At 38.4% G+C, this 13,507-nt stretch overlaps 1 long non-coding RNA gene across 1 annotated transcript; it reads left to right on the top strand.

The window, feature by feature from the left end:
- Positions 1-10: 10 nt before the first annotated feature.
- Positions 11-11,579, top strand: LOC132680304 (uncharacterized). The gene is made up of 3 exons (XR_009610624.3): positions 11-85; positions 4,794-4,895; positions 11,461-11,579. It is a non-coding gene; the product is annotated as an uncharacterized LOC132680304 (long non-coding RNA).
- The last annotated feature ends 1,928 nt before the right edge of the window (positions 11,580-13,507 follow it).

Below are 13,507 nucleotides of genomic sequence, written 5' to 3' on the forward strand. Positions count from 1 at the left end.
CTGAATATCACTCAAATTATACAAAAGACTAAGGCAATTTAGTAAGGAGTGTTGCTTCATGGATACGATATACACTGATCTGACAGTAAGCTTCTCATTTGATAAATGTAGGCCTACTAATACAGATCGAATTATGCCACTTAATAAAATGGTCAACAAAGGGCAGCCGGTTAGAGAATCCCAATGTAATTTAAATTTCTTAAGTAGATCGCAATTTTATTATAATTACAGGAATTATTTCTCAGTTTCTCTACTTAAGTTGGTCCAATTTTATTGTTTGAAGTATATTTTGATTAACATTGAATCTACACCAGCAGGTTTATGTGGAGAAAGGAGAAAGTAATCTATGCTAATCAGTTCAGTTGGGCTCGACCAATGCCTGGAGTAAGGGGCAGCTGAACTCCTGTCTTAGCATTAGCATTTCAGTAAAACCTTCAGCCTGGTTGATGCTTGTTACTTCGCTGAACAGATAATAGCTGAATGAATAAATGAATAAATAAATAAGTGTATATTATTTTACTGGTTCCAATTTACTCTCAAACAAGAAAGAGCACCATGAATGGTCAGCCTGCACCTTTAGGCTGTGTAGATAGGATGCTCTATTAGAACTTGTCTGGCTAAGTGAGCATAGGGGAACTTTAGTCCCTAAATCTGATAAATCAGGGTGCTGTCTTGATTGCAGGGCCTTCCACCATATCCACAAATTCTTTATCAAGTCCCCTTTCACCCAGGTCTCCTGTGCTTCCCTCTATGTGCATATACCTCCCTCGTAGCATTTAGGGATCCGTGTGTCCATTTATCCCCACACTGGTTTCTGAGCTACTCAGTGGAAGCAACAGCTAACTACTACCCGAATCAGATGATAGGGATTTTAATAGCTTCACTTTATAAATGAGAAAGAAACACTAGAACTTTCTCAAAGTCTGACAGCTACTCAGAGATGGAGCCATGACTCAAACTCATGACATTGTATCTCTCCTTACCAGTGTCTGTAGAGAGTTATGTCCTAATCATGTCTGTATCTCCAATATGAAGAGAGTGCCTGACACATAAAGGACCTATAACAGATAATTTTCAGCTGCCCAAGTAATTGAAAGTTCCCTTTAATAAACTCAGCCATCTTAAAGAATATAATAGCTATACTTTTTTTAAAGTTTATTTACATTTGAGAGAGAGAGAGTGTGTGTGTGTGTACATGGGAGAGGGGCATAGAGAGAGAGGGTCAGAGGATCTGAAGCGGCCTCTGTGTTGACAGCAGTGAGCCCGATGCAGGACTTGAACTCACGAACCATGAGATCAGGACCTGAGCTAAGGTTGGACACTTAATTGACTGAGCCAGCCAGGCGCCCCAAGGAATATAATTGACTATAATCTACATAGGTTTTCTTGTCCAACCGAAGTTGTATCCCACACAGACAATCCAGCATATTCTCTGTCCCTGTTGTTCTAACTTCTGAGACACAGGCACTATTACTGACTCTGAGGAAGTATCCTTCCAACCTGTAACAAGATCCAATCTTTTCCCCTAGAGTTAGAAATCCCAGTGGAGAGACAGACCTCTTTTGGGAGAGGGGTAAGGAAAAAATGTAACTATTCATCTGGTAGGTACCAGAATTCTACATGGCCTTTCAAATCATTCATTTACCCTTTCATTTGTCCCCTTTCCTCATGAGGTCTATTACCAATCACCATAATGGTAAGAATAATCCCTGGTGCATTTGTAGGAGAGCACATGAATAGGGAATATTAACATTAATTCTCAGTGCAGACTTTACTATTAGGGCCGCTGATTTGCTAATGAGTTGATAGGCTGATGGGGCTGGATCCAAGATGAAGAGAAACACAAAATGAAGAAAAGCACTTATTCTGAGGGACAAGTCATTACCCAAACTATTGGTACCTTCAAGGACTCCCAAATCTACGTGTTCTTATCAGGGTTACTGAAGACCTTAGAAGAAATCTTTCAAAGCTTGAGTGAACCCACCTGCCTAGGTAGCCAATTGGTCTACCAAGTTGTGGTAGTGTTCCAAGATAACGAGAGAACAGCTAATTTGATTTCCCATCGGAATAAGGCTTGCTGGGCTGCAGATCACATTGGTGCACTGGTTTTTCTGTTAGTCTCCTGAAGGTCATTGTGAACTTAAATTAATTTTCTATTTCATTATCATTGCATGTTCCCGATATTTAGGCAGCAGAACTTTGTGATGGCTTCATGACTGGTTCTGCAAGGCTGATGGAAATCTCTGGTGATCTACTAGTATTTCTGGCACAGTTTGCCACATAACCATAACCATAACCCCTGTCCTGTACAGAGTTTTGATGCCACCCTACTTACACTGCCCTGCATCGTTGTCTGTCATAGTATCTGAATTCTTTGCCTATTCTTTTGGTGTGTGGAGGAGAATGAGAGTTGAGCTGAGATAAAGCATGTATTACAAAGACATAGGAGTTAGCATATAGCATTTCCTGAATGAGATTTCAGGACTTTTAAACTATTTCTTACCTTTTAAGTTGAAGGAGATGCCCTGATGTATAAGAGCATATTCTGACACTAACTTTTCTACATTACGGTACAAAAGGTACTAACAAAGAGCACTCCATCTGGAAAGAAAATGCATATTTATCTTGAAGAGAATGATGGCAATCACAATAAAAAAATTAACAAAGACAGTATCCAAAGGCTGCTGTAACACATTACCACAAACTTAGTGACTTAAAGCAACAGAGATTTATTATCTGACTGTTCTGGAGGTCAGAATTTTGAGATAGGACTTACAGGGCTAAAATCAAGGTATCGGCAGAGCCTTGCTCCTTCTGGAGGCTCTGTGAGAGAATCCATTCCTCGCCTTCCCTAACTTTCAGAGGCAGCCCATGTTCCTTTGCTCATGGCCACATCCCTTCAACCTGTGCTGCCATCCTCACACCTTCTTCCCTATCTCTACCCCTCCTGCTTCCCTTGCGATTACATTGGGCTCACCCAGATAATCCAAGGTAATCTCCCCATCTCAAGGTCTTAACTACATCTGCAAAGCCCATTTTGCCACGTAAGGTAACATATACAGGTTCTGTGGATTAGGGCAGGGATATCTGCAGCGGCTCATTATTTCTCCCTATCACACATACTATTGCTTCTGGTGTTGAATAAAAGATTTATTTGAGTAGATAAGAAATATGACCCCGTGCATGCTGAAAGACAGAATGGAGGTTAGTAGTACACCACGCAGTCATTTCACCCTGCTTCCCTCTCTTTGGCCCTCTTGTGTTGTCCATCTGCTACTGAACGTACATTAACATTACATTCATGCACTTGCCTGCATATTTTTCCTTCTTCCCTTATCTATGGACAACACTTAGGCACTTACACCTGTGCTATGCATGTGTCTACACATGAACATACAAACTCGACAAAGACCTCATCACAGTGGCAAAAGTGAACTCCCTTCTGAGCCCTTTCCCGGTAGCATCTGTGGCAGTGGAGTGCTCATCCAGCTTGGGATTTCTCATCTCAGAAATTGTTGAGGTAGGAAATAGCTTTCCTGAATCCTCAGGATCTCTCTGAGAACATCATTAGATATAATTTTCTGACTACATTGTACTACAGAGAGCCTTCCATGTCTGGAATATCGACATCTTGTCTGCGTCCACCCTTTATGACATGGCTCCAGGCAGAATAGGAACTGGCTAAAATCTCAAATAATTCGTTTTTGATATAACAAAGTTTAAAACTCTGGTTACACTGATGCTACAAAAACCAAAAATCAACACACACACACATACATATATGTGAGAATGTTCTACTAACATAAGTAATAATTGTACATTTCAATAAGACTAAATGATTCAGAGGAATTATCAGGAAAGAGCTCAAATATGAATCTTGCTTGCTTATTTATTTATTTATAAATGTTTCTTTATTTTGAGAGAGAGAGAGCACAGGCACCTGAGCAGAGGAGGGGTAGAGAGAGAGAGAGAGAGAGAGAGAGATAGAGAGAGAGAGAGAGAGAGAATCCCAAATAGGCTCCACACTGTCAGCACAGAGCCTGATGTGGGGCTTGATGCCATGAACTGTGAGATCATGACCGGAGCCAAAATCAAGAGTCAGAGGCTTAACCGACTGAGCCACCCAGGCACCCTGAATCTTTAGTCTTTTAAAAAGTTCTTTATGTCTTTCCTTAAGGGAAAACTGGGTTTGCTTTTGCTAAGCAGCTTTTAATTTCCTTTTTATTTTAGGTTCTATGGGATGTATATAATTTACAGTTTTCAAGATGTTCATTGTTTATTCTACATGAAAGTGATACAGTGTTATCATACATTTTAATTGATGATATAGAGTTAATCACTTTTTTGGTTCAGCAACCAATGTATTAATTTCTAAAGTGGTTCCTCGTTCATAACCATTGTTTTAGGCTATTAAAATGAAATTATTCTCGAAATTACTTTGCAAAAGGCTAAATATTAATTTTGCATTTTCTCAATCATGAGACTTCTTTGAAACGTTCATGGTACAGAGTAGTATGAAATGGTACACCAGGCGGTACTGTGACTTCTCCATTATTCAAGAGTCTTTCCTCAAGCAGAGACTTCAGGCAATTTGTGACTTTGTGATCAATTGCTTGTGGCTATTTTTTGGTTTTCCCACTTACAAAGCTACGAACACTGTTTTTGTTTGTTTGTTTTTTAGAATAATAATTTAGGCTGGCTCTTGAGGAGAAAATTGCAATAATAATCAGTGATTGCAACACGTTTTAGAAAAATGAGAGATTGAAAAATAGATTTACTGTGTTCACCAACAGATTCACTGAAAACTAAGAGACAGTCCTGGAGTGTGGTCTAGCGAAGAAGATGATTCACTCGCAGATAATTTAGAATGTTCCGTGGTTTTTGCTCTGATGGAGGTAAGAACCGAGTGGTGAGATACAGAGGCATGGAACTGCCTCATTTTGTTGGGGAAAGCTAAGGCAAGCTTCACAGTAATGGTGTTTGAAATGTCTTTGTGTTCTTGTGCTTTTCCAGATAGGGATATGACCGGGGGAGTGTACTATGGGTTGGCCAGCCAGTCAGAGGGGAGAGATGGGAACTTTTTTCTCATATAGATCATAAAATTGCTATAGGCATGATGAAGAAGTGATACAGGACTTTAAATATATAGACATATCTTGACAGTCTTATTCTGCTAAAAGTGAAGCAGCTGATAAGCTCTTGCCTGGTTTTGCTGGCGGGTTCCTCCTTTATAGGTAGTAATGAAAGAAAAATGTTAGTGAAATCGCTTGTCCAATTTGAAAAGTTTTCTGATTTTGCAGAAGAAATTTATCAGATAACTGCAGTTTTGCACAGTGATAAGCCATAGACTCAAGTGTCAGCTATGCTCATTCAAACCCCAGGTATACTATTTACCAGCTGAATTAATTTGAACAAGTTACTTCTTTGAGTCACACGATTTTTATTTGTGTAATGAAGAAAATGCTCATTCATATCACATAAAATTGCTGTCGGGTTTACACAAGATAGTGCTTATAACGTGCTTGGCACACAGTAGGCACTCAAGTATTTGTTGTTTTTATTATGATTAAAAATAACTTTAGAAAAGGGGCGCCTGGGTGGCTCAGTTGGGTAAGCAGCCAACTTTGGCTCAGGTCATGATCTCACAGTTCATGGGTTTGCGCCCTACGTCGGGGTCTGTGCTGATAGCTCAGAGCCTGGAGCCTGTCTCAGATTCTGTGTCTCCCTCTCTCTCTGCCCCTCCCCTGCTTGCCCTCTGTCTCTCTCTCTCTGTCTCTTTGTCTCTCTCTCTCTCAAAAATGAATAAACATTAAAAAAATTTTTAAAAAGGACTTTAGATAGGTATCAATGAACAAAGCCTGCATAGACCTGTCTTGCTATGCTGTATTACTCACGAACATTACTTTACTTTACAACCTACATGTCTGGCGTAAAAAGGCAGAACTGTCTTTGAGGAGTTGGAATCAATTATGTGTTAACAAGACCAACATGTATTTGGAATTTTTAACCCTTCTGCCATTAATTAATCTGGGAACTATGGTAATGAAATTTAAGATTTTTCTTCTTTTAAAACTAGCTGTGAATTGCATCTAAATTTACATTAAGTAGGCTATCAAAATCTTCTGCTTTTATTACAAAAGACTTGTGTAGTGGAGAGAGACAGTTTAAATGCATAAGGAATGAGGTAGAATAATGATTTGGTGCATATATTCTGATAATTACTACTTCCTTTCCCCAGGCTCCCCTGCGATAAATGTGCTGTCTTTTTAAACTTCATTAACAAGAGATTACAAATTTTAATGGGGTACAATAATTTTACCTTAATTTTAGAGCAATGCATTCCAGGTATCTGATGTTCCTGAGTTATTTTCCCTGAAATAACCTCATGATTCAGAAAAGTTCTTTAAGAATTGAAATACTATATAGTGTTAGTACCAAATGCATTAATAATTTAATTCTCATGTTAGAAATCATTAAATCTTTAATAATGCAAGGGAAACAACAGACAATTGTGTTCTTCTACAAAAACCAAAATCTTTTGACCAACTTTAAAAATTTTAATAGGAATTTAGATTTTTGTAGCAGTATGTGTGGCTTAGTGGATAACACACTAAGAAAATCTGGGAGCCAGATCTAAGGGCCTAAACTGACTGGGCTATAATTCAAGAAAGCACTTGGACCATTTTAACATTTTATGAAAAATCACAGCAACAATGAATATGTTTCAATACTGAAAATGGCAGCTGTTCAATTCAGAGACCACCATGGACAAAATCCTGGCCTTTCATTCACTGGTCTGGCATCTAATCTTTGTAACATTGATTTTTTTTTTTTCTTTTCTGATTGTGTTTCATATCCAGTGATGTTTTTAAACCTCTGAATTTGAAGAATGATAATCTACTGAAGCAATTAAATACACAGATCCACAAGTTTACACAAAATCCATTTCCAAAGTTCAAGAAAGAGCTAAAAAAACTTTTCCAGAATGGTTTGCATTTAGAAGGAACTTCTAAGTGGGAAACAGAAATTTTCCCCCAAGAGAAATTGTCCTTTAAAACTGTCAAGAATAAACAAACAACAACAATTATTCTCTGGTTCTCGCTTCTCCAAACACTAATAGCTTTCCAGATTGGTCCTGTGGGATATGAGAAGCCTCTGTGTTTTCTCTAAGTAAGAATTTTTGGATTTGACTCCATACTTGTAATTTTTTTTCCTGCCTCATCGTGTTATCAATTACACCCTGAGGCATTTTTCAGCTTCTGTTTAATTGATTTCCATACTGTTCTGTAGAGACTGTCACTGGTCATCAATTCCTTCAGCGTTTAATTAATTAATTAATTAATTTTTGAAAGGGGGGGATGGGTAGGACAGGACAGCATCTTAATATGTTTCATTATGACTCCTTCATTCAGTATGACTTTCTATCCAGCTGATCCAATGGACTGGCTCAGAGAAAGGGCACAATTCAGATAATTAAAAAAAAATAAAAATAAAAGAATTAGTAGATGCAGTCATTCCCTTCTCAGCTAATTTGTTGGCCCTTAGGGATTTCACCTGTGGAGAAATTATGTGGCAAATTGCTTTCGGACAATCCTGCTGGAGTCAGAAGCTCTTCGTTCTTCAAGGACTTCTCTCCCACCCAGCCCGATTAGCCCCTTGTCTCCTGCGACTTCAAGGTCATCTGTCCTCTGAAACCATTTCCTGCCCATGCCAGGAGATAAAATAAGGAGGGAGCTCCAGTACAATTTATTGGAAAGGGCAAGAGATTTTCAGTTAGGTAAGTTGGAATTTCCTTGATTTACAGATGGTTAAAATGAGTTGAGGAGGAAAAATGTTTTTCTATCTTCTTAGTTTTGTACCTGAGGACTGAAAATTAAATAAGAAAAGACAGATCAATAGGGGAAAAGGAACACACTTTTTATAATTTTTTCATGCACAGGAGTTACAGGAAAGAAATGAAAGTCAAAGCAATGGTTAGACTTAGGTGCTTATATACCCCTTTAACAAAAAGAAGAAGGTTTGGGCTTCAAGGGACAATAAATTGTGGGGAAGATACCAGGAAATATATGGGAGAGCTAATGGCAGTTAAGAATTATTTTTGTGAGGTCCATTTATGCAAGCTCATCTTGGTGTCAACTCTCCATCTTCAATGACAAGAGTTGCTCCTCTCTACCTGGAATGGGGGTGAAGGGAATGAAGTGAGGGGGAGAGAAAGGCCCCTCCCTCAAAGGGAAATTTATGCCTTGATTTTAGACAGACAAAGGGAGGGCAGAGAACTCTTCCTATATCTATTGATTCTCAATTGCTTTATGCCAAAGTGACACATGTGGATTGGCACATTCTGATCCCTTTCATGAGGATAATTATAGGTGACTCGTCAATAACTGTCAAATTCCTTTGGATTTACCTTTCATCTTCCCTGTTCTATTCATACCCCCTCCCCATATCTTTTCACTCTTGGCCCAGAGAACTTTTTCACAAGGTCTTTGTATATGTCCCTCATTTCTATTACCTGATTTCCTAGATAGAATCTTTCCTTTCTTACCCTCCTTGTATCCATAAGTAAACTTAACTTTCTCTTTCTTATCTGGCTTTGGTGACCTTGATGTATGATCAGATCATTCCTGACCAACTGGACTCCTAGGCCTAACTCCAGCGCCAGCTCTTTTCTCCAATGGTCATTCAATGTATATTACAAAGTCAAGGTCTCAGGGATGCATCTTGTCAAGGCATCTTCATCTATGATGATATTATCACCTGCTGAGAACTTCCCGGTGAATACAAATTAACAAGAAAGAAATCTCTTCTGTATTTTATTCTTCATGCTGAGATACTTTTGAAAACTACGTGACATATAATGTCATCAGTTTTATCAACCGTATTGGCTTTCTCTTTCTATCAAATAACTTTCAACTCATGGAGTAATGTTAGCTCCCTCTTACTTCTTTCATAATTAGTTATGATTAAGTCATCTCAAACATTTCTTACTTTAGCCATTTCTTTACTGTCCCAGACCATCCCTACCTCACCTCATATCTGAATAGTGCTTTCAGTATCTATCCCTTTAGATTCTATACTCTTTCCCTTTTCCAGTCTGCCAAATTGATCTAAATATACTATTTTTGCATTATGCTATTCTCCTGAAATACTTCCAACGTCTCTTTATGGTCTAAGAGATAAAACCAAAGTTGTTATTTTGGAATTTCAAATATTTTGCAGAGCACCTGGGTGGCTCAGTCGATTAAGTGTCCAACTATTGATTTTGGCTAAGGTCATGATCTCACATTCATGGGATCAAGCCCTGTATTGGGCTTTGCTGAGCATGGAGGCTGCTTGAGATTCTCTCTCTCTTTCTCTCTCTCTCTCTCTCTCTCTGCCTGTCTCCTCCACTCATGTGTTCTCTCTCTCTTTCAAATAAATAAAAAATATATAAATAAAATATTTTTCAACCTAGATCCTTCTTCTGTCTACTTCTATCCTTATCATATCCTATACCTTTGAAAGAATTCTTTAACAAGGACTGATCTTTCTGAACTTTTTTAATCACAGTTCATAAAAAACCTACATGGCACCCAGCCCTTGCAACTCAGACATTCCTGCCACTTCATTTCCATTCTTTCCTCAAACCTTAAATCAAGCATTTGCTGACCATACCTCCTGGTTGGTCTGGAACATGCACAATTTTGCCTGTGACCTCATTATATTTAGAATAAGTTCCCTCTTTGTCCTTCAAAAGTGTCCTGTTTTGGAAGAGAAATGATATGGTCACTCTACTTATGAATCTTTCCTTTTATATCCCAAACTACAGTGATTATTTCCCTCTAGAATCCATTGAGACTTTTCTGTCTAAAGCACATAGTATTGCCCATAATAAAATGTGCCTACTGTATACAAGGTGCCTTAATATGTTATCTTTACTTTAATCTATAATCTATTAAATCTATCTTTTAGATAAGAAAAAAAACTACAAAGAGTGGTTTTAAATAACTTACCAGAGGCAGTTGTAGAGGCAGTTGTAGAAGACCTTTGATTTACACTTTGAGCCATTTGTCTTCAGGGCTTGTGCCTGGTTCCTGAAGTCCAGGCCAGAGGTTTCACGAAGGACAGGGCCTATCCTTTATTGTGTAGAATTTATGGAGAGTTTCTTGCTTGAAGGAGGATTTAATCTATGTTTGGTTTTGGGTAAACCTCCGTATTTATAATCCAAAAGAAATCCTTTGAGGGCACTCATTTCCTATACTAAGTTTGAAGGCTGCTTCAGAGTGAACCCTTTCTTCCTACAATTTTTTTTTTTGCTTATTTATTTATTCTGAAAGTGAGAGAGAGAGAGAGAGAGCACGTGGGAGGAGCAGAGAGAAAATCCCAAGCAGGCTCCGCATTATCAGCACAGAGCCCGATGTGGGGTTTGAACCCACGAACCGTGAGATCATGACCTGAGCCAAAACCAAGAGTCGGATGCTTAACCCACTGAGCCACCCAGGCACCCCAACCCTTTCTTTCTAAAATGATGTATATTGGGTAGCTCACTTACTTCTTCCCAAGTCAAATCTGGGGACAAGCACAGGCCTTGTCTTTCATGAAGCCTCAGGCCAGGGCTTCAGGGAACTTGGCTGGAACTGCAAATATGTTCCTCCAGTTTGAAGGCTGCATCTTTTGCTTCACCTGTGGCAACCCCCAGTTGAATCACATGGTGGTAGTGGCGGTGGAGTCAACACTTGAAGTGCCATTCAATTATCGGGATTTTTTTTTTAAGTTTATTTGTTTGTTTTGAGAGAGACAGAGAGAGGGAGAGAACCTCAAGCAGGCTCCACACTATCATCGTGGAGCTAGTACGGGGCTCCGTCTCACCAACCTTGAGCTCATGATCTGAACTGAAACCAAGAGTTGAACACTTAATTTACTGAGCCACCTAGGCACCCTAGGAATTTTTTTTTTAAATAAAACAAAGCCATCTATACACTCATCAGAAATTACTTATTTTAGAGTTTGCTGAGGAATACAACCATATTAATTAAAGTACTTACGCATTGTGTAAGCCCACCTTAAAAAACTTTGCTGAAAAATGCTTGCAGAAAGCAATTGTCTTATACAAACCACACAGAAGTTGAAGTAATCCTCTTGTTCTCTTCAAATGGAGGTGGACAAGGCTATTAACTTTCTGTTGTCCTTATGTCCCTTCACCTATCCTTTTAAAATTTTTATTAGGCGCTTTAATGTGTGGGTTGAAATCAATAGAGGACAAGCTATTAAAAATTATTGGCCGGCTGTGGCTCCTCACTAAATATTAAAGCAGCTTGGCAAATTAGCACATACCTCTAGGCATTAAGCCTGGGAGAAATAATGATCTAGGCAAATAGACAGTATAATCCAAATAGAAAATATGGCCAGCATGCTGCTTTGGGGTTTCCTTTGGCTGTTGTTGTTCACCGTTAACATTATTCTCTTTTTTGCTTTTATTAGTGTGAGGAGATGAGATGGGGAGCATTAACTATTGGAAGGATCCATTTTAAGGACATATTATATCAGGATCTAGATAGATATCAGAGCATCTTGGGAGAAATAGGAAACAGGTGCAGAAACAGGTGAGTGGAATACTGCTTATTACTGCTCTGGATTAAGTGCCTGTGAGAAATGGGCAATTTTTCTGGGTGCTGTGTGCCTTGTATTCTAGGAAGACAGATAGACAACCTGTTAATGCAAACAATACAAGGAAGATTGTCAACTGAGAAGCTTAGGGCAGAGGTAGGGCTGTGCAGGCAAAAAAGTTATTTTCCCAAGTGAATGAAGAGAAAAGCAAGAGTGAGGCTGATTCTGTAGGTATATACTAGAAGCTGGAAGATTCAGGAGGAATTAGTTCTGAGATAGGGATGGGGTCATCAAGAAGATTAGGATAAGATGGGAAATACTCAGAAGTCAGAAGAATTGGTTTTGAATCAAAATTCCTTCATATATCATTTTTGTTCTTTGTAAATTTCAATATGCAACAAGTTAGTGTCTCAAATCTTATTGCTAAATGAGCAAAAGAAATAAACAATCCCACAATGCACCCCTGTATTTTTCTCAGTATGAAAAGTCAAGAAGTAATGGTATCTTTTGGGTGCCCACATGTAAGATGAAGAATTTATGGTCAGTTATTCTGTCTCCACCCTAGCAATGACCCAGTCTTTGGTAACCTAATCTGGGCATTGAACCTAAGATTACATTTTGCACCCCGTATTTTACTCAGAAAAGATTTTTAATGTTTACATTTTGCCTTATAACTACTGACCATATTTACAAAAGTCATCGAGACTAAACTCTGTTTAACTCATTTATAGCCTATAGGATACTTCCCCATTTGGAGATTATTAATTTTTTTTGGTCAAATGAATTATATCAGAAAGTTTTTCTTAGGAAGTTATATGACAGGGACTATTTGTTTTTGCACATGAACAATTTGACTGAACATAAGATTCTTGGCTCATGACATTTTCCTCTCAATGGTTTCACACGTATTGCTCTGTTATCATCTAGCATTTCATATGGCCAATGAGAGCTTTGAGGCCCACCTAATTTTTTACCATCTGTGTACTTTTGTTGACATGTATCATGCTTCTGTTTCATCTCTTAAGCACAAACATTCCTATACAGGACAGATATTTTTCCTATAGTATAAATAATGAAGGATGGGTGTAAGGCACTGGGAATAAACCAGAGTTCCAGAAAAGTAGAGAAACCATACCATATGAAGGAAGAACTGATGGAGAATGTAGGTCACCCATAAGAATCAGGTACAAGAAGACCCAACATTATGCTGCACAATGATAAACTAGCCAAATGTCCCAAGAGGAAAGCTGAGCACCCAGAATAGTTCTCTGAGCATCCAGAGATAAGTCCTCTGGATCATTTTATTGATTAGAATGAAAAAATAATGATACCCAATGAGAAATAATGACACACAATAAAGCAATCACAAAACTGAGGCCAGATATCCTATGCCGAAAAGAGAAGGACATTTAGGTAGAAAGGGGGAAGTTCTAGGAATGGAGTTGAAGGTGGAAAGTGGTGGGAGCAAAAAAAAAAAAAAAAAAAAAAAAAAAAAAGCGTATTTCTGTCAGTACATCTGTCAGATGCTCTACCTTGTCATCAAGTCTCTGCCAGATCAGTCCAGAAGCAAGAGCTCTTGAGTGGAAGCTGTTCAGTTGTGTTGATTAGTTACTAGAGAAGAGGGAGAACCACATATGGGTTACCTTAAAAGTGCCCTCTCTGGTAGATTTGGAGGCCTTTTAAATAGTAAACTTTGTGGGTCCTCATTTCTAGCCAAAGCACCGTTTGGAGATAGGTCAATATCTTATGATATTTTTTATCCTTTTATTTAAAATATAGCATAATATATCTAAATACATCATTAATTGGCAAATTCTTTCAGTCTGCCAACTTACTTTTTTCAAATTTCAACTGAGAAACATTTTCTTCAGTTATGTCACTGGTTATTAGTTTTGTTGATTTATTCTTTCTTCCTTGATTT

The sequence above is a fragment of the Panthera onca genome, chromosome A1 (assembly GCF_046562875.1).
Source record: "Panthera onca isolate mPanOnc1 chromosome A1, mPanOnc1 haplotype 2, whole genome shotgun sequence".
In the NCBI taxonomy this organism is placed as follows: Eukaryota; Metazoa; Chordata; class Mammalia; order Carnivora; family Felidae; genus Panthera; species Panthera onca.